This window comes from Lutra lutra, chromosome 7, assembly GCF_902655055.1.
Source record: "Lutra lutra chromosome 7, mLutLut1.2, whole genome shotgun sequence".
NCBI lineage: Eukaryota > Metazoa > Chordata > Mammalia > Carnivora > Mustelidae > Lutra > Lutra lutra.
In genome coordinates this window covers 133,282,362-133,304,619 of record NC_062284.1, presented here as the reverse complement: position 1 = coordinate 133,304,619, position 22,258 = coordinate 133,282,362, and the positions used below count along the sequence as shown (strand labels likewise).

The 22,258-nt window shown below is 50.9% G+C and overlaps 1 protein-coding gene and 1 long non-coding RNA gene across 3 annotated transcripts in view; both read right to left on the bottom strand.

The window, feature by feature from the left end:
• MIDEAS (mitotic deacetylase associated SANT domain protein) overlaps nt 1-16,914 on the bottom strand; it is a 68,751-nt gene extending 51,837 nt beyond the window's left edge. The window contains exon 1 of one of the 2 annotated variants that reach the window (XM_047735434.1): nt 16,309-16,914. The gene's annotated coding sequence lies outside the window, so the exon portion shown is untranslated. Of the gene's footprint in view, nt 1-2,301; nt 2,546-16,308 lie in introns of those variants that run through there. The other variant, XM_047735435.1, reaches the window with a different exon arrangement.
• An 876-nt stretch (nt 16,915-17,790) lies between these two features.
• LOC125103698 (uncharacterized) lies at nt 17,791-19,830 on the bottom strand. The gene is made up of 3 exons (XR_007128472.1): nt 19,227-19,830; nt 19,082-19,146; nt 17,791-17,837 (listed from the first exon to the last, which is right to left on the bottom strand). It is a non-coding gene; the product is annotated as an uncharacterized LOC125103698 (long non-coding RNA).
• Between the last annotated feature and the right edge of the window lie 2,428 nt (nt 19,831-22,258).

Sequence of the window (22,258 nt, the reverse complement as noted above, 5' to 3'; positions counted from 1 at the left end):
CCAAGGTAGTTTTCCTGACCATACTTCCCAATCCTACCAATCAAGGTCTACTTTTTTTTTTTTTCAAGGTCTACCCTTTTTTTTTTTTTAAGATTTTATTTATTTATTTGATAGAGGTTACAAGTAGGCAGAGAGGCAGGCAGAGAGAGAAGAAGGGAAGCAGACTCCCAGCCGAGCAGAGAGCCCGATGCAGGGCTCGATCCCAGGACCCTGGGATCATGACCTGAGCCGAAGGCAGAAGCTTTAACCCACTGAGCCACCCAGGCACCCCCAAGGTCTACTCTTAAAACCCACTTTTCCTAAGTCCCCATTGGGTCTGGCATCTGAAGCACACATCCTATGACGGAATGGATTTCGGAGGAACTCAGCTGATTGTCTATGGAGGGATAAAGAAGGAGGACAGAGAGATGTGGGTAGAGAGGCAGAGGACTTGGATGGATACTAGGGGGTGGTATGCCCCATAGAGGCAGAAACAAAGGCAAATCCCACAGGCTGTCCCTTCCAAAACAAGGACATCAAACCTATCCCACCACCTAAGCCCACCAAACACACTTGCATGGGTTCCTAAAGATCTTAGCAATGCTATGTGCTTCTAAGTTCTGGAAACATACTCTGCAAGCAACATAAGCCACACATTCACCACTAGTCAAGGAGGCCCACACATGTGTGGGCTCAGCCCTAAGCGTGGTTCAACTTTAAGAAAACAAGTCTACCCCCACAGACATGGCAGGAAGATGCTTCTTGTCAGTACTCTCTAAGTGGCATGCAGACCCCAGATGACTGTTTAATACCAGGAATGCCCTGGATAGTAGTCAGGTTCCATGGTAATGGGCCATAAAGATACCACCTGCCAGACACTGCCCACAGGCTTGTGGGATTTCTGAGCAGGGAAGGACCACATGCAGTCCAAGCCTCTCAAAGGTGCCGCCTTTTTTTTTTTTTTTTAAGATTTTATTTATTTATTGGACAGACAGAGATCACAAGTAGGCAGAGAGGCAGGCAGAGAGAGAGGAGGAGGCAGGCTCCCCGCTGAGCAGAGAGCCCGATTCGGGGCTCGATCCCAGGACCCTGGGATCACGTCCCGAGCTGAAGGCAGAAGCTTAACCCACTGAGCCACCCAGGCGCCCAGGTGCCGCCTTTAAACCAGCTCCTCATTGATGCCCCCTCAGAGCCCTCCTCAGGGTGAGCGGGACCCAAGTGCTAGGCTTGGGGGTCCTAAGTCCCCTTCCCACCCTCACCAGGGCCTACCTGGCAGGCTCAGGGAAACAGCAAAGCCACCAAGACCGTGGCTTCAAAAGGTGCCAAGGGAGGGCCGCCGTGCCAACAAACAGTTCACCCTCCCCATGCGTCCACCTGGTCCATATTGGATCCTGGGCCTGCCCATGGCTCCCTCCCGTCCCCGCAGGCTGCCCTTCCGGGCCTATCATGGGACACCTACAGTGTGCCAGGCACAGTTCTGCCCCAGGGAGGAGCCAGGCCCCTCCAGTGGTAAGTTCTGTGGCAGAGACGCTAGGGCGGAGGCTCAGGAAGGCAGCAGAGAAGCAGGTGACTTCCGGTGGCTCCTGTGGGTAGCTGCCAGGAGGAAAAGGGCAGGGAGGGCATTCCAGGGAGAGGGAGCAACAACACATCAGGCGCAGAGGAGCCGAAGTGCACTGAGCCCCAGAGAGAACACAGGCCACGCTGGGGAAAGAGGCAGTGGCAGGGGAAGAGGCAGGAAGGCGTGCCGGGACCCCAAAGAGGGCCTTGTGCGCCCTTCTGAAGGCTGTACGCCTTTTCCCGAAGGACCTGGGCAGCTCACGGAGGTTTGTAAGAGGGGGGATGTGAGCAAAGCCGTGTTTTAGTAAAATAACCAGGTCCCTCAAGATTTCTTCTACATTTCAGTGCTGCTTTTAACATGATTTCACGTCATGGGGGCAAAAACACACAAGTCAGTGGAAGTTGTGCCAGAGTCCGGGCCAGGAACACACCTGCTTGTCCCTCTCGAGGACCATCGTGACCCCACACGGGCGACCACGCCTCGCCTTGGGAATGGCCTCCAGTCCAGACTGTAAGAAGCTCACCCATGACACACACCCGGCTTCACGGAGGCAGCAGCTCCCACTTGCAGGTACCAGGGGGAAAGGCTGCCAGTCCCCCCGCCTGAGTCCAGTTAAGTTCAAAAGTACATTCCTCTTTTTCAAGGAAATTAAATCCTTTGTCTAAGGCGATTGGGAATGAATGATCAAGACTTCTGGCAGGGTGCCCTTGCTTCAGAGAGCTATACCCGGAGGACTGGAGGGTAAGAAGGCAGGCAGCGCTCACCTAACCCAACGCACTCTCGTTGTGGAATTTGACTGTAGACGCTGACAACCCCAGGCAGACAAATTCTAGCTCCTTGAGCTTTCCCTCTCAGGCAGGATGCTGGGTAGAACATCTCAATGAGGTTGACATCTTCAGAACTGGAGAGATGCCCAGTCCCGCTGCCTTGGACAGCTGGGGCACCGGCACCTCAGTCATGCCACAGACCAAGCCTGAAGCCAGTCCTCCAGCCACCAGTCTGAAAAGCAAGGTAGGACGCCCCCCACCCCCCGCGCCTCACAGCCCCGAGAGTCTCGCCCAACCCCGGAGGAGAAAGAGAATTCAAGCTGTTAGCTAGAGAGAGCCAAGCCTTGGACTCCGTCCTCAGAAGGCAGCGATAAAGTTTTCCGAGTGGAATCAAATGTGCAGGGAGGATCCAGATGCCGGGATGACCTGTCTTTTCCACTGGAATCTTTCAGACTCCAGAGCTCTCCGGAGCATGCAAGAATCCTGCTGTTTAGCTGGAGGCTAAAAGACTCAGGAAAATGTCAAAAAGAGATTATGATCAAGATGTAGATACATTCAGTAGCCTAAGGGGGGGATGCCAGGTCTCCGCCTCCCAGGTCCACTTTCAGGCATGGGGCCCGCAGTGAGCCCTGGTGGGAGGCAGAGCTCCACCTGCTGCGGGGAGAGGGCACCTCAACCTCCGGGACCTCATTCTTCATCACTCCTCCCCCCCGCCCCGGAAGCGAGATCACGGCGTGTGACCTAAGCTGGACGACCAGATGCTTGGCCTGGGTTCTGCCTCTGCCGCGAGTCGCTCAAAAAAGCCAGGAGTTCAGAACTCCTTCTGGAGGGGGCAGCAGCATCCAGGGCTGAGATGCAAGGTCAGTGGCGTTAGCATCTTCGCTTTGGTTCTAGACACCCAAGGCCCCACAGTCCTGATGGATGTCGGAGCCCTTGTTGTTCAGGCTCTTGGGGAGCCACCGTGTATCGTCCCAATGCATTCCTTTTCTCCTTAATTTAGCCAGATTACCCTACCATGTCCTTTTACCTCCACAGTGGTTCCTCTGGCCCCCAAGATAGCACCCACACTCAAGCTTCTATCTTACTTTCTGTGAAGGCAGTCTCACTTAAATACCCACACATCTGAGAGGACTATAGCCACCTAAGCGTCGCAAATATGGGCAAATGCCATAAATGCTGGCTCTAACAACCTCTCTGTCCCTGGTTCTACTGGTCGGGCATTACTATCAGAAATGAATGGCATTGGGGCGCCTGGGTGGCTCAGTGGGTTAAAGCCTCTGCCTTCCGCTCAGGTCATGATCCCAGTGTCCTGGGATCAAGCCCTGCATCGGGCTCTTCGCTGAGCAGAGAGCCTGCTTCCCCCTACCTCCCCTCTCCCTGCCTCTCTGCCTACTTGTGATCTCTATCTGTCAAATAAATAAATAAAATCTTTAAAAAAAAAAATGAACGGCATTAACACTGAAAAGAAATTAAATTAAATTAAATTTTAAAAAAAGAAATGAAAGGCATTGCCACTGCCTGGGACTGTTCCCTATTTCTCCACCAACTCGGGGAAAGGTGGACGTGGAGCCAGGAAACCTGGCTTCTACAACTTGCACATGCCACTTCAACCCTGGGGCAGGTGATACCGGCAACACCTATTTCACAGGGAGCTGAAAGCAAAGGAGAAGCCCCCAGTGCAAAGCCCCCTAATTCCTAGATCAATCATTCTTTTTGGTCCTCTCTTTCTTGACGCGCCCAGTGATCAACAGTTGATCAATTTCAGCTCCGTTTAATAAATACTTACGGAGAGTTTCCATGTGCCACCTGCCATACTAGGTGCACAAAATCACAGTCCCATTTTCGTAAAACACAAAGTTGCCCCCCCCACCTTCAGCTCTCCTGGGGTTCTTCCTTCCCCACCATTCTTTCCTTCCCAGTCTCTACTGCTGATTCCTTCACACCGCACCTTTTTTTTTTTTAAGATTTTATTTATTTATTTGACAGAGAGAGAGAGATCACAAGTAGGCAGAAAGGCAGGCAGAGGGGTGGGGGGGGAAGCAGGCTCCCTGCTGAGCAGGGAGCCCGATGCGGGGCTCGATCCCAGGACCATGGAATCATGACAAAGTCAGAGGCTTAACTCATTGAGCCACCCAGGCGCCCCCACACTGCACCTCTTAAATGGTGATCCCCTCACCTCCTACTGTATGCTTTTACGGGTCAAGTCATCAGCTTCCCTATCCCAACCTCCATCTATGTTCTGGGATCCCCAAATGTCTGCTCCAGGAGGTCTGATAGACAGAGAGGCTGAAGGGAGATAATTGGGTTTGTTTGGAACTTGTCTTGAAGCTGCAGCTACACAGTAAGTCATTTTTTTTTTTTTAAGATTTTATTTATTTATTTGACAGAGAGAAATCACAAGTAGGCAGAGAGGCAGGCAGAGAGAGGAGGAAGCAGGCTCCCTGCTGAGCAGAAAGCCCCATGTGGGGCTCGAACCCAGGACCTGGGATCATGACCTGAGCCGAAGGCAGCGGCTTAACCCACTGAGCCACCCAGGCGCCCCCACAGTAAGTCATTTTTTAAAAAATATGTATTTAATGGGGTGCCTGGGTGGCTCAGTGGGTTAAAGCCTCTGCCTTCAGCTCAGGTCATGATCCCAGGGTCCTGGGATCGAGCCCCACATCGGGCTCTCTGCTCAGCAGGAAGCCTGCTTCCTCCTCTCTCTCTCTGCCTGCCTCTCTGCCTACTTGTGATCTCTGTCAAATAAATAAAATCTTTTTTAAAAATATATTTATTAAAGGGCGCCTGGGTGGCTCAGTGGATTAAGCCGCTGCCTTCGGCTCAGGTCATGATCTCAGGGTCCTGGGATCGAGTCCCGCATCGGGCTCTCTGCTCAGCAGGGTGCCTGCTTCCCTCTCTCTCTCTCTCTCTCTCTGCCTGCCTCTCTGTCTACTTGTGATCTCTCTCTGTCAAATAAATAAATAAAATCTTTAAAAATATATATATATATATTTATTAAAAATATATTTATTTATTTATTTACTTACTTACTTGAGAGAGAGAGATCGAGGAGGGAGAGAGGGAAAGGGAAAAGGAGAGAAGCAGACTCCCCGCTAAGTGCAGGGGCAGACACAGGGCTCAATCTGATGACCCGGAGAGCATGACCTAAGCCAAAATCAAGAGTCAGAAGCTTAACTGACTAAGCCACCCAAGCACCCCAGTGAGTAATCATTTTTACTTAAATGATGTTTATTTGGGATGGTTTAGTTAGGGATCACAGAAGGGCAACATCCTTCATTGCCGTCTTTTGGGGATCTCCTGCCTGGACCCGTATGTCCAGCTACCCACTAGACATCTCTCCCTCGGATGTCCCACCTCATGAGCTGGGTGTACCTCCAACTCAACATGTCTGAAATCAGACTCATCGTCTCTCCCCTAAAATCTATTCTTCCTCCTGTGTCTCCAGTAGAAACCTGAGCAAATACCCAGGCTTCTCCCTTGCTCTATAGATGTGGCTGGTCCTCCAGGCCTGTCAACGCCACTCCCTTAATGCCTTCCTCATTCAGTTCCTCCCTCCCCCACTGCTCGGGCTCAGACCCTCCATCTTGCCCCAGTGACAATGACCTCCTCACTAATCTCTTTGCTGTCCATCTCCCACCATCTCTAGTCAGTCCTCCACATCACAGCCGAGTGGTCTTTCAAAAAGAAAATCAGGGGCACCTGGGTGGCTCAGTGGGTTAAGCCTCTGCCTTCGGCTCAGGTCATGATCTCAGGGTCCTGGGATCGAGCCCCACATCGGGCTCTCTGCTCAGCAGGGAGCCTGCTTCCCCTTCTTTGCCTGACTCTCTGCCTACTTGTGATCTCTCTGTCAAATAAATAAATAAAATCTTTTTTAAAAAATTAAAAAAAAATCAATCTCTCTCTCTCACACACACACACACACACACACACACAGTCCTCTGCGGCTCCCACTGCTCTCACGGTAAGATCCAAACCTCTCAGCCGACACAAACAGCTGGCATGAACCCCGGCCTCTGCCTGCCACGTTCAGCACTCTCTCCCACCAGTGCTCCCTCACACTCCGCTGCTTGCGGTTCCCAGAGCGTCCCATGTCGTGTCATGCCTCCACTCCACCGGCCTGAGCTGCTCCCCGAGTCGAGAATACCCTGATTCTCTTTGCCACCTGGTGGATACCTACTCGTTTCTTAGAACTCCACTGAAAATCAGGTCCTCCACGAAGCTTCTCCTTCATTCATTCCACAGCGTTCACCAAACACAGGCACTATGCAAGGTCCTGAGGCCACTGTGGACCCTTCTTAACACTCCTGTCTCCTCTGGCCTGGCAGAAGTGACCACAGACCCCCGGACACCATCACACTGATGTCCATGCCACTAACTGTCCTTGGCTTTTGCTCATGTCTGTCTCCTTCATAGACCATGAGCATCTTGAAGGGGGAGGCTGAATCTTGATCTTTGTATCTCCAGGACCTAGCCCAGAGCACACAGTAGGGATTCAATAAATGCATGTCGCACGAGCAAATGACAAGGAATAAGAACTCGAGGGAAAGTACCCTGTAAACCATGCTGGGCAGGGTTCCCACTGCGGCTCTGGCTGGTTTCTTTTTCTCTGTCCTTGGGCAAGTCAGATCCTAAATGCCAGCTGGGTGGCTCAGCACAGCCTCCCCAGGGAAATGGTAGAGGAAATTCTGAGCTTTCCACCACGTCTAGGGCAAGTGGAAGTGGGGTTGGGGAGTGGCCGTTGGCTCCTAAGTTGTCACAGAACACCTGCTCTTGGGAAGCCACAGAGGAAGTGGACACAGACTTGTGGAAGATCCCACTCAGGCCCCTTACGGAGGCTACCACAGGGAGACTGGGGAGGGACAGAGGAGAGCAGACAGAGGGCTAGTGCTTTAGGGCAGAGAAAAGTGTGTTCCTGGGCCTTCTCCTGGGTCCCTCAGGAGACGACTGGGATCTCAGGAACTAGGAGGATTTCTCCATTTCCTCAATGTAGCCCAACCCACGTCCTGCGCTCAGAAAATACCCAGTAATCACTGGCCAGCTGGGCCTGGTTAGGAGTTTTTAGGGACTCAACAAGTTGACAGCAATTAAGATCAATGAAGACTGTAATGAGATGATAAAATGGTAAGAAGCCTACTAAAAAAGTATCCCACTCTCTTCTTAAAGACCTCCCCCTACACCCCCCTTGTTTGTTGTTGTTTGTAAGTTTCTTCTTTCTATTTTTTATTTTTTATTTATTAAGACTTTATTTATTTGAGAGTGAGCAAGAGAGAGAGAGCATGAGAAGGGGGCAGAGAGAGAGGGAAAAGCAGACTCCCCGCCAAGCAGGGAGCCTGATGCAGGAGCTCAATCCCGGCGTTGAATCACGACCTGAGCAGAAGGCAGACACTTAACCAACTAAGCCATCCAGGTCCCCCAAGTTTCTTCTTTTTAAATCTTTGTGTACTGCCTTAAGGAAACTGAAGAGATCGAGTCCTTGGCTCACAAACAGACATGAGGGAACTGATGATTACGGTAACTGAGATAATCCACGCACGATGGCAAAAGGAAATGGAATGTGGAATTTGTGCCCCAACCCTTCCACTCCGCAGCTGTGTGATCTCAGAGAAGACACTTTCCCTCTCTGAAACTGCATTAAAGATGAGTTACTACAAGTGCCCTTCCCGGCTTTAAATGCTTAACCTCAGGATTCTCTGAGATGCTCTTACCACAGTTACTGTAAATCGGGGACTGGATGAAAAACAATCCCTGAGGTCCTAGTCAACTCTAAAAGGGGATTGTTGGGGCACCTCTGCCTTTGACTCAGGTCATGATCCCAGGGTCCTGGGATCGAGCCCCACAACAGGCTCTCTGCTCAATAGGGAGCCCGCTTCCCCATCTCTCTCTCTGCCTACCTGTGATCTCTCTGTCAAATAAAGAAATGAAATCTTAAATAAATAAATAAATAAATAAATAAATAAATGGGGATCGTTCAGGGCGCCTGGCAGGCTCAGCTGGTGGAGCGTGCAACTCTTGATCTCGGGGTTGTGGGTTCAAGCCTCCCATTAGGTGCAGCGATTACTTAAAAATAAAATCTTAGACAAATAAAAGCTGATTACTTAGGGAAACCACAGATTCTAGAAATGATTGGTTTATGAAATGCAGTTTAGGCATAACTTATCAGAAATAGTTTTCTATGTAAATCACAGTTTCACTCATGTATGTTGTTCAAGGATTTTCAATTCAAAGTCCGCTCGACATATGAACTGCAACATTGTGTGTCCTGGAGAAAAACAGGAAGCAGACCAAAAGTGCTCTTCAGTAAGAAACTAGTTACATAAATGATGGCATTTTCCTACAGGGGAATACAATCTAGCCAGTGGAAAACATGAGGCAGCTCTAAATGCACCGTTAGAGGATAATCGACAAGATACATTAAGTGAAAAACACAGACTGCAGAACCCTGTGTATAGTATGCCAGAATTTTGCTTACACATTCAGATGTTCTTGTCTGCAAAGGTTACCTCTGGAAGCATGGCTGAAAAATGACAATCATAGTTACCTAAGACGGGGACACTGATGGATTGAAGAAACGGGAACGTTAGAGAAGGGGAAATTTACTTTTTGAAAATTTCATGTTATCAGATCATTCAGTATTTTCTTATGGCTTCTGCTTTGTAATCTTTCTTAAGAAGGTCTTCCTTCCCTCAAGGTTAAAAATAGATATTTTTCTAATTCTACTGCATTTGTATATGTGGGCATAATATGTAATCTCCTATCTAATGTTGAAATGACTTTTGAGACTTACTTTATACTATATAACTTACCTCTTTTGAAATTTGAACCTTATTTAAATATTACCTTTTTAATAGAAAATGGGAGGGGGAGAATCTACCAGATTTTATTTTTATTTTTATTTATTTATTTTTAAAGATTTTATTTATTTATTTGACAGAGAGAGATCACAAGTAAATGGAGAGGCAGGCAGAGAGAGAGAGAGAGAGGGAAGCGGGCTTCCTGCTGAGCAGAGAGCCCGATGTGGGACTCGATCCCAGGACCCTGAGATCATGACCTGAGCCGAAGGCAGCGGCTTAACCCACTGAGCCACCCAGGCGCCCCAGATTTTATTTTTAAATAAAACAATATTTGGGGGGCGTCTGCTCTGCCCACTTGTGATCTCTCTGTCAAATAAATAAATAAAATCTTTAAAAAAGAAAAAAGAAGCCTATGAGCCATTTTTCATTAAAAAAAAATATATATACGTGGGGGCCACCCGGCTGGCTCAGTTAGTAGAGCATGTGACTCTTGATCTTGGGGTTGTGAGGTTGAGCCCCATGCTGGGTGTAGAGATTACTTAAAAATAAAATCTTTAAGGGGTACTTGGGTGGCTCGGTCGCTGAGCGTCTGCCTTTGGCTCAGGTCATGATCCCAGGGTCCTGGGATCAAGCCCTGCGTTGGGATCCCTGCTCAGAGGGAAGCTGCTTCTCCCTCTCCCACTCCCCCTGCTTCTGTTCCCTCTCTCGCTGTGTCTCTTTCTGCCAAATAAATAAATACAATCTTTAAGAAAAAAAAATCTTTAAAAAATAAAAGAAAAAACAATTTTTTTAAGGAATCTATTTTATAGGGTACACGTTATGGTATGCGAATTATAATCTCAGCTATGTCTCAATTCAAAAAAAAAGAATCTGGCTTATATGGCAAAGTTGAGAATAACAGCATGAGAACTGGCCCGGTCAAGGCCAACATTAGGGTTTATCCAGGCTCTCCCAGAGACTCGGTTTTCTAGTTTAGCCTACCTTTGTAGGTTCAGTGCCTCTTTGGGCGAAACAAAGCTGCAATGAACCAGGAAGCACCTCTGTCTTCCTCCAAAGTCTTGCCTGAGAGTTGCCCTACCTCCTATCAGACTGGTTCCCTTGGCAAAACAGGCCAACACAGATGACAAAGGCTCTCCCGGGGGAGCTGGTGCTCAGGCATAGGACATTGTGGGGCAGGTCAACCAGGCTCAAATCAGTGTGGAAGCTGGACAGATACTATCCGGCAGCCCTGGGGAAGAGGGGCTGGAAATGGAACAGAATGGTGACGTCCAAAGCCAGGAGTCACCAGGAGGAGGGAAGGCTGTGTGAACATTCAGAATACAGCCCAAGAACCACGGTCCTCGAAGCCTGGAGTGGCTGCGCATGTCTACACACAAAGCACACAGGACAGCACAGCTATTGCCATTTTATCATCATCATCACTGTCGTCATCACCATCATCTTCATCACCACCACCAAATACTTACTGGGACTCGCTATGAGTTACGGCCCCCGGCCTGGAGATACAAATACACTTAAAACAGGGACGTCCAGTTCGGCTGAAAAATGGTAACAGTGTCAGCGCCCGGGTGGCTCAGTGGGTTAAAGCCTCTGTCTTCGGCTCAGGTCATGATCCCAGGGTCCTGGGATGGAGCCCCACATCGGGCTCTCTGCTCAGCAGGGACCCTGCGTCCCCTCTCTCTCTCTCTACCTGCCTCTCTGCCTACTTGTGATTCCTGTCTGTCAAATAAATAAATAAAATCTTTTTTAAAAAATGGTAACAGTGATCCACCCAAAGTCATATTAAGAAGCTGGATGAAGGGGTGCCTGGGTGGCTCAGTGGGTTAAAGCCTCTGCCTTCAGCTCAGGTCATGATCTCAGGGTCCTGGGATCGAGCCCCGCATCGAGCTCCCTGCTCTGCAGGAAGCCTGCTTCTCCCTCTCCCACTCCCCCCTGCTTGTGTTCCCTCTCTCACTGTGTGTCTCTCTCTGTCAAATAAATAAATAAATAAAATCTTAAAAAAAAAGAAGAAGAAGAAGAAGAAACTGGATGAAGGTGGGGTGCCTGGGTGGCTTAACTCAGTCAGTTGGTTGAGTGTCCGACTCTCGACTTCCGCTCAGGGCATGATCTCAGGGTCCCGAGATAGAGCCCAGTGTCAAGCTCCACACTTAGCATGGAGTCTGCTTGTCTTGCTCCCTCTGCTCCTCCCCTATCTCATGCTCCTACTCTCTCTCTCTCTCTCAGATAAATAAATAAATAGAATCTTTTTAAAAGAAAAAAAGAAGCTGGGGCGCCTGGATGGCTCAGTGGGTTAAAGCCTCTGCCTTCAGCTCAGGTCATGATCCCAGGGTCCCGGGATGGAGCCCCGCATTGGGCTCTCTGCTCAGCAGGGAGCCTGCTTCCTTCTCTCTCTCTACTTGTGATCTCTGTCTGTCAAATAAATTAAAAAAAAAAAAAAAAAGCTGAATAAAGTGTATGATTGAAGCCCAGAGGAAATGTTAAAAATCCCTTAGTCCAGGTTTTTAGGTTTTTCTTTGGTACAGGTTCCCGGTGAATGTTAGCACAGGATGGGACCGGGAAGTTCTTAAAAGAGAACAGAACCCGGCTGGAGGGAAAGCAAGACAGAGCCAAGCAGAACAGAAGAAAAAGGCATTCCAGGCTTCTGGGGAAGCAAGAGAGGCAGGAATGCTTGCCACCGGCAGTTTGGACAAACACACAGAGTGGGTCACTGGGTCAGTGAAGAGGGTGAGGGCAGGAGAGAGGCAGAGGCCAGACCCCTGTGTGGAAGGCCCTGACCGCCAGCCTAGAAGTTTGATCCTTACTGTGCAGACAGCAGGGAGCCATTGAAGGTTGCTGAGCAAGAGGGTGACCCTTGCAACCAGGCATTTTAAGTGACATTACAGAGAGCCCTTTATCCCAGGCTTATGCAAAGCCCTGTGTATATTTCAAGTAGCACTCGACACAGAAAGTCATAAAGCAAAGCCCTGTGTCATGTAGACGAGGAAAAAAAAGTAGTTTAAGGGTCTCAGAAAGAGATGCTTCAGGGAGTGCGAGAAATGAAGGCGAGAACATTTTAAAGAAGGAAACGAGCGTGCAGCACTGACCCGCCAGGCATCTGGAAAACTGCGGCACTTTCTTCAGAGTCTGGCATGCCCTCTTTCCGCTGGTGGGGTGTTCTGCCTCCTTTTTTGGAGGTTAGCTGTGGTGTCAAAACACCGGATTGTGGTGTAGGGAGTGAGGCAGCTGGGAGGAGGCAGATGAACAGAGAGAGAACTTTCAGGCCTGGGGAGCGTAAAAGGCCTTCCCTCGGAGACCACCGTCTTGCAGGGGACTTTTCCTTCTGCCTCTCTCAGTGGCACTTTGGGGCGTTTGAGAGTTGCTGAGTTTACTAGTTACCTCCAATGGTTTCTCCTCTTGAAACAAAATGATGTGTAAACTCTGTCAGGTTCTGAATCAGTGCTTTTTCTTTTCTTTTTTTTTTTTTTAAGATTTTATTTATTGATTTGACAGAGAGAAATCACAAGTAGGCAGAGAGGCAGGCAGAGAGAGAGGAGGAAGCAGGCTTCCTGCTGAGCAGAAAGCCCGATGCGGGGCTCAAACCCAGGACCTGGGATCATGACCCGAGCCGAAGGCAGCGGCTCAACCCACTGAGCCACCCAGGCGCCCCTGAATCAGTGCTTTTTCACTATTGTTCCTAGTGGTGCACCGCGAGGCAGGAGGGCTGCTGCGGGGGGGCGGGGGTAAGGCGGGCATGAACTGGGCAGCAACTTTGGGCCACTAATCAGCATTTACGTAAGGTGGGAGAGGAAGTCAGGATTGTTTCTGGTCTCGCCCTGGGCTGGGTACACCTGCAGGCAAAGCTCTCCGAACGCTGAGGCAAAACTGGGCAAGCCAAAAGAAGGGCCTGAGTTAGGCACAAAAACTAGCCAGGCTGAACTGAAGATGCGGGCAGGCAACGGCTCCTGGTGAGGCCACAGCTCCAAGGAATCTCCTTCCTTCTTTCTCTGGCCTTTACAAGGAGGGGGTTCCTCCGCTCCACTCTTCTGCCTACACTACTGGAGGGCCTTTCGGCACCTTGAGGCTCTGCAGGTTCGAAATTAACACCAAGTACCTCGACTCAGAGCTGTCTTTTCTTTTTTTTTTTTTTTCTTTTTAAAGATTTTATTTATTTATTTGCCAGAGAGAGAGAGAGAGCGAGCGAGCACAGGCAGGCTGAGTGGCAGCAGAGGGAGAAGCAGGCTCCCCACCGAGCAAGGAGCCCAATGTGGGACTCAGACCCAGGACGCTGGGATCATGACCTGAGCCGAAGGCAGCTGCTTAATCAACTGAGCCACCCAGGCGTCCCCTTTTCTTTTCTTTTTCTTTTTTTTTAAGATTTTATTTATTTATTTGACAGACAGAGATTGCAAGTAGGCAGAGAGGCAGGCAGAGAGAGAGAGAGAGGAGGAAGCAGGCTCCCTGCTGAGCAGAGAGCCCAATGTGGGGCTCAATCCCAGGACCCTGGGATCATGACCTGAGCCGAAGGCAGAGGCTTCAACCCACTGAGCCACCCAGGCGCCCCCAGAGCTGTCTTTTCTTTGAGGTCCTAAGGGAATGCTCCCCTCCTCTCCCCCTCAAGGCTAGTGCTGGACACCAGTAGGTCAGGGGACACAGCTGACCCGAACCTTGACAGTCAAGTTCAGGAAAAACCCAAATGTACCCGGAACAGGAGGTTGTGCAGCTCAGGAACTCCTACCATAGTGGTGTTCTGCTCTAAACCTCATTGCCCTGTGGCCTCTGGGCCTGTATATTCCAGACTTCCTAGAAACGTGCTGATTTCACATGTTTTTCCTCGAGTCTCTGGAAGCACATAGGTGACTGCCAGGGACTATGCCCTAATGTTTTGCTTTGGCAAACTGTCCTGTGCCCATGACACACAGTTGGCACCAGCCTGCAAAACGTCATTTTTCTCCTCCAGGTGAAACTCAGTTACTGGGCTGAGGAGAAGACCAGGCATGGGGAGCTCCAGGGTGCCAGGGCTATCTGTTCCTGCCACTCTGAGCAGAGAGGCCGCCCAAGCACTGGGGGAGGGTGACACAGAGTCACAGAGCAGCCCCGTGGTGCGGGGCTGAATGCTGTCCCATGAGAACTTCCACCTAGGCCACTCTTTCTCTAGGAGAGAGCAGGGGTGCTTCTAGGGGTGGGAGCAGAAGGGCCCTCCTGTATCCTGTACATGCTTTTTGATTGTGTTTTCAATCCCTCGACTACGACTACCGTTAGCCATATCTTAGCCACATCGGAGGCCGTGGAGGAGAACCTGTTTGCCTTCTTTCCACACTTGCAGGCTTGGCTCTCTCCCTGCGGCACACAAGCTCAGCGGGTAGGAGGACCCCCCCACCCTTCTCTGTGCTGTAGGCCTGACTCAGGAAATGGGCCTGGGGCCCTCCTGGACAAAGCGTACTTGAGTCACGCCTCTGGGAGGAGGGGGTGTCACGCCCCAGCCCCATCCTGCCCACCCCAGACACCATCCCAGACACCCAGTCTCCAAGCCCCAGCACTTTTCCCTTTGCCCAGAACACAATAAAGGAATTAGGACCCACCTACTAAGTTTCTGCAGCTGACACCAAGGCTCAAAGTCTAGCTCGCCAGCTCAGTCACACAAGTCTGACGTGTCCTCTTTGCAACCAGGCCCCACTCCAGCCACCGTGCAATTTTGCTAATTCAAACTGCTTTCCCGTTTGGGGAGGTTGATAGCCATCTCCCATCTCCTTTTCCTGCTGACGTCATCCCACATTTTCTACAGACACAAATAAGGGTACAGTCCCTGGGATAGTTTTTACGCTGCCTAAGTTGGGAGTGCAGGGATCCTGCCCTCCTGGGTCTACTTCACTTCTCCGGTGTTTGGCAAGTTGTCTGAGGTTAAGGGAGAGGCCAGGAAATAAATCACCTAGCTAAGGTGAAAGGCCAGAAAGAACTTGGTGACTTGCAGCTCAAGCCCAGATCTGTCCCGGGCATTTGCAATGCAAATCTGCATTTTGTTCGCAGCCACCACGTCTTGCACAATAGCCTGTGTATAAACATCCACGCCAACAATGCCTGACTGTGCAATCACGCTGTAATTACAGGCCGGCAGGAAGCTGCTGCTAGGAAGGAGCTGCACCATCCAACCTCTAGACGTCCCACGTCCGGAGTCTCCACCGCACGGACGGACACTCCAGCATACCCCGACGCGTCCCGCCACGCGGCCGCAGCTGCTCCGCTCGAAGCCTCCAAGTCAGGGAGCCCCGACGCACCCCCCACCAACACCTCCCGCCCAGTCTGCCAGCCCCGAGTTGCTCTGTGGGGATGTCATAAACTTCTCGGCTGGTCTTTGAAAAGCCGTGTGCCACGAGGCTACCGAGGGCGGCGGGAAGCACCAGCAAAGTTCGCAAGCACCACCCTGCAGCCCTGGCAGTTTTAGAAAACAGAAGAGAGCGAGATGCCAGAGTGCACTGGAAGCGGGTTCCGGAGTTTTATATAGAAAACACTCACATACGTACGTGGGTGTGCTGACAGTTTTTATGGCTAAATTGCAAAGTGTTAGGCCTTAGGGATTACTGTCAGGTTCGGGACGCGGGGTGGGAGGAGGAAGGGTGGGGGGGGAGTCGGGAGGGATCTGTTGAAAGGGGGCTTGGGGCCCATTCTGGTTTTGCTTTTGGGAAATGCGTACGGTTGTTTTCCCAAACGTCCGAGTCGCTCTGCTCTTCGTCACTGCAGGGCCGAGCGAAGAAAAGTGGGGGGAAAGTTCCTTTAACTTCCTTCCTGCAACCTCACCGAGGGCTACGAAGAGGAAGAGCACGTTTCCCTGGGAAGCACCGGGCAGGGCTGGGGCGGGCGGCTGCGCCCAGCCTGTGCGGATGCGGGACGCCGGGCGGAGGACCAGCACCGCACGCAGGCCGCGGGCAGCCCCTCCCTGCACCCCTCCTCTCGCAAACGGCGCCCGGAGAGGCCCGGCTGCAGGGCCCGCTGTTTCAAGCCCCGCGGCAAACCGGCGACAGCAGGGGAGCAGCCCGGGGCCCGGATCCCGGCCGCCGAGCACCCCCACCCCCCGCCGTGCCGCGCCGCCCGCACCCCCGCGCCCAGCGCAGCCCGCCCAACCCGGCCCCCCACAACCCCGCCCGCCAGACCAAGCCCCAGCACCCCTCCCCCCCCACCTCGTTTCCGAGCCCCACGCCGGCGCCCCGGCGGCCGAAGGGGCGCCCAGCCCGCGGCTCACCTGCGCGCTGGATCCCGGGGCCGCTCAGAGGGGCGCGGGGCGCAGGCGAGCGCAGCCCGCAGACTCAAACTTTGTTGCTCTCGGGACGGCGCAGTCGTCACTTCCTCGCGGAGCGGGCGGCGCGGCCGGGGCGTGTGACCCAGCAGCTCGCGCGGTGGCGCGCCGGGCCCTGCAGCCGCCCGCCCGCCCCCGGCTCTGCGCGCCCCGGTTGCCCCGGCGGCGCCGACTCCCCGGCTCGGCGGGCCCACGGTTGCGGGGGGCCGCGGACTGTCGTCCTCCGAGGCTGCACCCCTCGGGGTCGTTGACGCGCGGAAGAAATACAATTCTCAAAACCTGGGTCTGGAAGGTGGTGTTGGAATTCCGGGACCCCGGAGGTGGGGGTTCCAGGCGAAACACACCCAACCCCACAGACAAAAGGGTGAGGGAGGTGGAAGAGAAAGTTTTTCAGTTTCGCGTTGAGGCTAGAAGGTCAAGTCAGAAAGCGAAGTGCTCTGTGTTTTGCCAAAGAATGCCTAAGCTGGGCCTTAAAACCCGGGTTTCCTCTCCCACGTTCCCTCCAAAGGTCTGCACGCTTGTCCTTCGTCATTTCCACGGGTTCTAAGCGCGCAGGACGTTTACCATTTATCACACTTCAGGGGGGCTGTTCCAGCGTCCAAGTTGGCGCTGCAAAATGGTTTCTGTTCTCATCCTCCCCCGCGACTTCCACCTCTTCCTTTACACTCAACTCTCAGAAGATCTCTTTGGGGCCTGATGCATTCCGTGTTTCATCGCGGGCCAAAAGCGCCTTAGAGGGTTGGGGTGGAGCCCTGAGAAGAGGAGCTTCGGTCAGTAGTAATCCTGAAATTTATTCCGGCCCAAAATAAATTCGCCCGCTGTATTCAAAACTGCAACCAAAAAACCACCTTTTTGGTTTCTGATAAACAGCAACAAAGTAGTTAAACGGCAGTCTGTAGGGAAGAATTCTCTCCCGTAAAGCTAGAGAGAAAACGGGGTTAGCCTTTGCTGTGGTTTAAAAAAAAAAAACAAACTCAGACATTTGAAACTGCAGTGGAGGGCTTTCATAACAGAAACATTAGCTTCATTGTAGCTTGTTGTGGAAAACAGGGAGCTTTTTAAAGGTGGTTCAAAAGCATCCCTTAGGGCTCAACAATTTTTCCTTTTTCCTCAAATAACTGCTTCTACTAGCACTTTGGCCGGATCACAGAACCTCCCGTTCTAATGCTTCATCTTTTTGCATAAAGTGAAGGCTTTGTCCAGAAAGATAGATGTGAAACTGGTGGAAAATGACATCTGGGAATTGATCCCCAGGTCTGTGTTAATACCTAGTGGGAAGCCACAAATGCAGACTCACCCAAAGATGGGGAGTATGGGGGGATGCCTGGGTGGCTCAGTTGGTTAAGTGTCTGCCATCTGCAAAGGTCCTGACCTCTGGGTCCTGGGATTGAGTCCTGCATCCGGCTCCTTGATCATCGGAGAGCTTCCTTCTCCTTCTGCCTGCGCCTCCCTGCTTGTGCTTTCTGTCTCTGTCTCTGACAAATAAATAAATAAAATATTTTTTTTTTTAATGGGGAGTATGCAGATGAAGCTCTCCTAGCAACATGAAATCCCCCACACTGCAGCTCTTATGTACTAGTTCTGACTTCTACCCAGACATAATTAATGGCACCTTATAAATACAAAATACACCATGGAGGGAAAATAATGCTGCTTTGAGAAGTATACATGTATTGTTAGACTCCTAATAATTACAATTTTCTGAAATTCTTATTGCATCGCACTCTTGGAGGGGTGGGAGTGAGGATTGCCCACTTCAGTTTTGGGATAGATAGAAGCAATTGTATCGTGCATTCTGCTTCCAGGAAGCAACGATACAATCAAGGGGAATAAAGACTATAGGTCACCCAGGAGTCTAAAAACAATCACGTGATGCTCCGTATTTGCTAGGACAAGAGCCAGATATTTCTTTGTTCGGTAATGCAAGGCTGAATTCCCAGTCACAATTTCATGAATATTCAGAATTTCTGCATGCCCAGGAATAATTTAACAGGTGGTGTAAAGGTGCGAAGGCCTGACACTTACAAATGCACACGTATACATTGCTTTTTCTCTGTATGGAGTGGCATTTGCTGGAGTACCACAGCCCAGAAGTGGAGGTAGGTGGTCTCAGAGAGAGTATCGCCACCGCCTCCTCGCCTCCTCGCCTCCTCCCCTCCTCCCCCACCAGTGATCCCCTGCCTCCCAGTATCCACATGCTTGTGTAATCCTGGCTTCTTGGGTGTGGGCTAGACTCACTAACTCCCTCCCAGCAAATAATAGATGGCAGAAATCATGTGACGCCTCCGCTGAGATTAGGTTCTAAAAAAACTGTGGCTTCCATCTTGTGTGCTCTTTCTCTCTTGCTCTCTCTTGGTTGGATCACTCACTGTGGGAAAGCCAGCTGCCATGTCCCAAGGCAGCCCTGTGGAGAGGGAGTGGGGTCTGCCAACAACCACCCTGAGGTAGCTTGGGATACTTCCCCCTTCGCCTATGCTAACGGAGCCTTCAGATGAGACCTACAACCCCACTGCTTCAAGAAAGCCCTTGAGGCAAAAGCTTCCGGTTAAGCTGCCCAGATTCTTGACCCACAGAAACTGTAAAATAATACATGTTTGTTGTTTTAAGGTGCAGGGTTTTATAGTCATTTATTGGAGAGCCGTGGGTAACTAACGCACAGGCCAAAAGAGAAGTCCGTGTGAGCCCAGTGACAATCCCACACGGCATCCTGGTTCCTTACCTGGAAAGGAGAACGTGGAGGAAGAGGCAGGGGCCTGGACCAGAGCTAAGGGAAACACGTGAATCCTAAGAACAGAAGGCAGAGCCGGGGTCATCCTTGAATTTAAACCAGCTCAGAGGGTGTGGTGGGGCTGGGTGTCACCCACCTGAGAGCACGTGGAGATGTGTTTGTTTCACGAGAAATTGAAATCTGTCCAGGTGTCCTCTCCCTCTGGCTCAGATCATCGACCTTTTTCTTGAGGCACCCGCACACCCCAGGGGGGGGGTGGTGTCAGGCCTTGGTCCTGGAAGGAGTGCTGGAAAGAAGGGCTCCCCAGCCTGGCAGCCAAAAGAGGTGGTGAATTCAGTGCAGCTCTAAAACTGGAAGGAAAGTCTCGTGGGCCCACGGCTGAACAGCAGGTGGTGGACAATCTCAGATAAGAATCGCCTCCACACTCCTTCCAGGGCCACAAAGAACATTCTGTCCACGTGATGGTATCTTTCTCTCGACATCATTTCCTCTCCCACTAGAACAAATTATTCGCTTTGAAAACACAAAACAAAGTTTGAGGAAGCAGGAGCGAGGTCACACTCCTTCATCCCCAACTAGGGCAGGCGTCTCCTTGGCAGTTGATCCCGCATCTCCCCTCCCCTCGGCCAACACCGTACACACTGGCAGTCGTAGAGCCCTCTTCTGTTTTCTCTCCGGAGACACCAGGCTCTGATTGTTCTCATGTGCCGTGGCCACAGCTGCTGGGTTGCCATGCCGTCATCCGGTTGCTATGACTTGTACGGTCGTGGATGTGCCAGAACGTGAATCTATTAATTTAACAAGAACTAGGCTCAGCACATATATTCCTTGTTAGGTCATTTGCTTTGCTACCTAAACCACATCCAATGTGTTCAGCAATGAGAACATTTCCTAGAGTCCAGCTTTGCAAAAATGCCAAGTGCCCTGGATCTTGTGTCCCACAGTCAGTTTGGCAGACTTTAGTGTCTGCGGAGCAGGATGTAAAGGCATTCTGGCATGGGGATGCAAACAGGTCAGCTTAGGAAAAAAAAAAATCCAAGGAGGGGAAATAAAGTCTCTGGTCTTCCTTCTTTGCACATTACAGTCCATTCTGCAGGAGGCTTATGAACTAACTTGCCCAGGAATCCTGCCCTGAGCCCAGGTCTCCCACTGACAGGGTCCAAGCTCTCCAACCCCAGAAAGAGGTGACCTGTGCTGTGAAAAGAGAAACCACTGGCCTTCTTTCATTCCACCCCTTCGACCAACACTTACTAAATGTCTGCTGGTAGCTGGGCTGGGGATGCCAAGATGAAAAGGACAAAGTCCCTAGTGGGAGAGCAAGGCATGTAAATTACGATGTGACCTGAGAAGTGCTACAATGGAGCTTTGCATAGGGGACTGTGGATCCCAGAGAAGAAAGCAAGTAAGTTGGCCTGGGAATAGGAGTGATGGGTCACGGCCAGGGTTTTTCTTTTTATTTAAAAAAAAAAAAAAAAAAGGCATGCATTAAAAATGATCAGATGCAAAAAAATAAAAATAAAAAATGATCAGATGCATTGCATTAAGTAGTAAGTATTGTCTGTGTCGATTTTAGTTCCATTGTTGATAATGTACATGTTTTATATTTGTATGAGTCACAGTGTAAAACATATTTCCTACATATAGACCAAGAAGTGTGAAAGTTGTAGGTTTAGAGAATATTAAACACCCCCAAACACTGGGGGCTTATGACGGGCTTGGATCAAAGTGTTGTCGCACTGTGTAGTTGAAGAAACTAGCCAGGACTTAGGAGATTTTCCAAATCCTTCCAAATTCTCCTCCCTTAGGAAATCAAGGCCAAGCCTGAAGGACCAGCTCCTTGACTCCTCTCTGAATAGAGCACCAGGCCCTGACCCCTAGGACTGTTAGGCCAATTCTAAGGCAATGAAAGAGTGAGTAGTCACCTCTTTTCTGGCCAGACAGATGGTGGGAAGGAGAAAAGAGGAGAGAGAGGAGGGTCAGAAGTGCTTCACGCTTTTCCCTCCTTTTTTTTTTTTTTAAAGATTTTATTTATTTGACAGAGAGAGATCACAAGTGGGCAGAGAGGCAGGCAGAGAGAGAGAGAGAGAGGAGGAAGCAGGCTCCCCGCAGAGCAGAGAGCCCAACACGGGCCTCGATCCCAGGACCCTGAGATCATGACCTGAGCCGAAGGCAGAGGCTTAACCCACTGAGCCACACAGGAGCCCCACGCTTTTCCCTCCTTGAATGAGAGCAGGAATGGTGCCTTACTCTGAGCATGGCAGGGGCCTTCACCCAGCTTCCCACTGGTATTTTTTTTTTTAAGATGTATTTCTTTCGGGGTGCCTGGGTGGCTCAGTGGGTTAAAGCCTCTGCCTTCAGCTCAGGTCATGATCCCAGGGTCCTGGGATTGAGCCCCACATAGGGCTCTCTGCTCAGCAGGGAGCCTGCTTCCTCCCCTCTCTCTGCCTGCCTCTCTGCCTACTTGTCTGTCAAATAAATAAATAAAATCTTAAAAAAAAAGATTTATTTCTTTCTTTGACAGAGAGAGAATGAGCTGGGGAAGAGGCAGACAGAGAAGGAAAAGCAGGCTCCTGATTGAGCAAGGAGCTCAATGTGGGACTCCATCCCAGGACCCTAGGATCATGACCTGATGCTCAACGGACTGAGCCACCAAAATGTCTCCTCACAGGGATTCTGAGAGGAATCTGCCCCGAAGGTGTTTTGCTTCTTCTTTTTTTTTTTTAAGATTTTATTTATTTATTTATTTAGCGAGAGAAAGAGAGCATGAGAATGGGGTAAGGGGCAGAGGGACAAGCAGACTCCCCCACTGAGCAGGGAGCCTGCCAAAGTGGGGCTCAATCCCAGGACGCTGAGATCAAGACCTGAGCTGAAGTCAGACACTTAACCCACTGAGTCACCCAGGCTCCCCCAAAGGTGGTTTTATACCAAACTAAGGGCTGTCATGTCAAAGTGACCTGGTAATCAAGCCTGGGTATGCAGAGAGGCTCTGAGGCTCAGCTTTCCTGAGTCCCGGTCATTCCCGCATGGCATGGACATCACATTGAGAGCAAGCAGCCTGCTGTGTGGCTGTCCTAGTGGCAAACGGCAACCTGTGGCAAGCTCGGGGGAGGATCAGGGGTCTGCACCACGGAGAACAGAGGGGAAAAAGAGCACCGGGTTGCAAAGGGG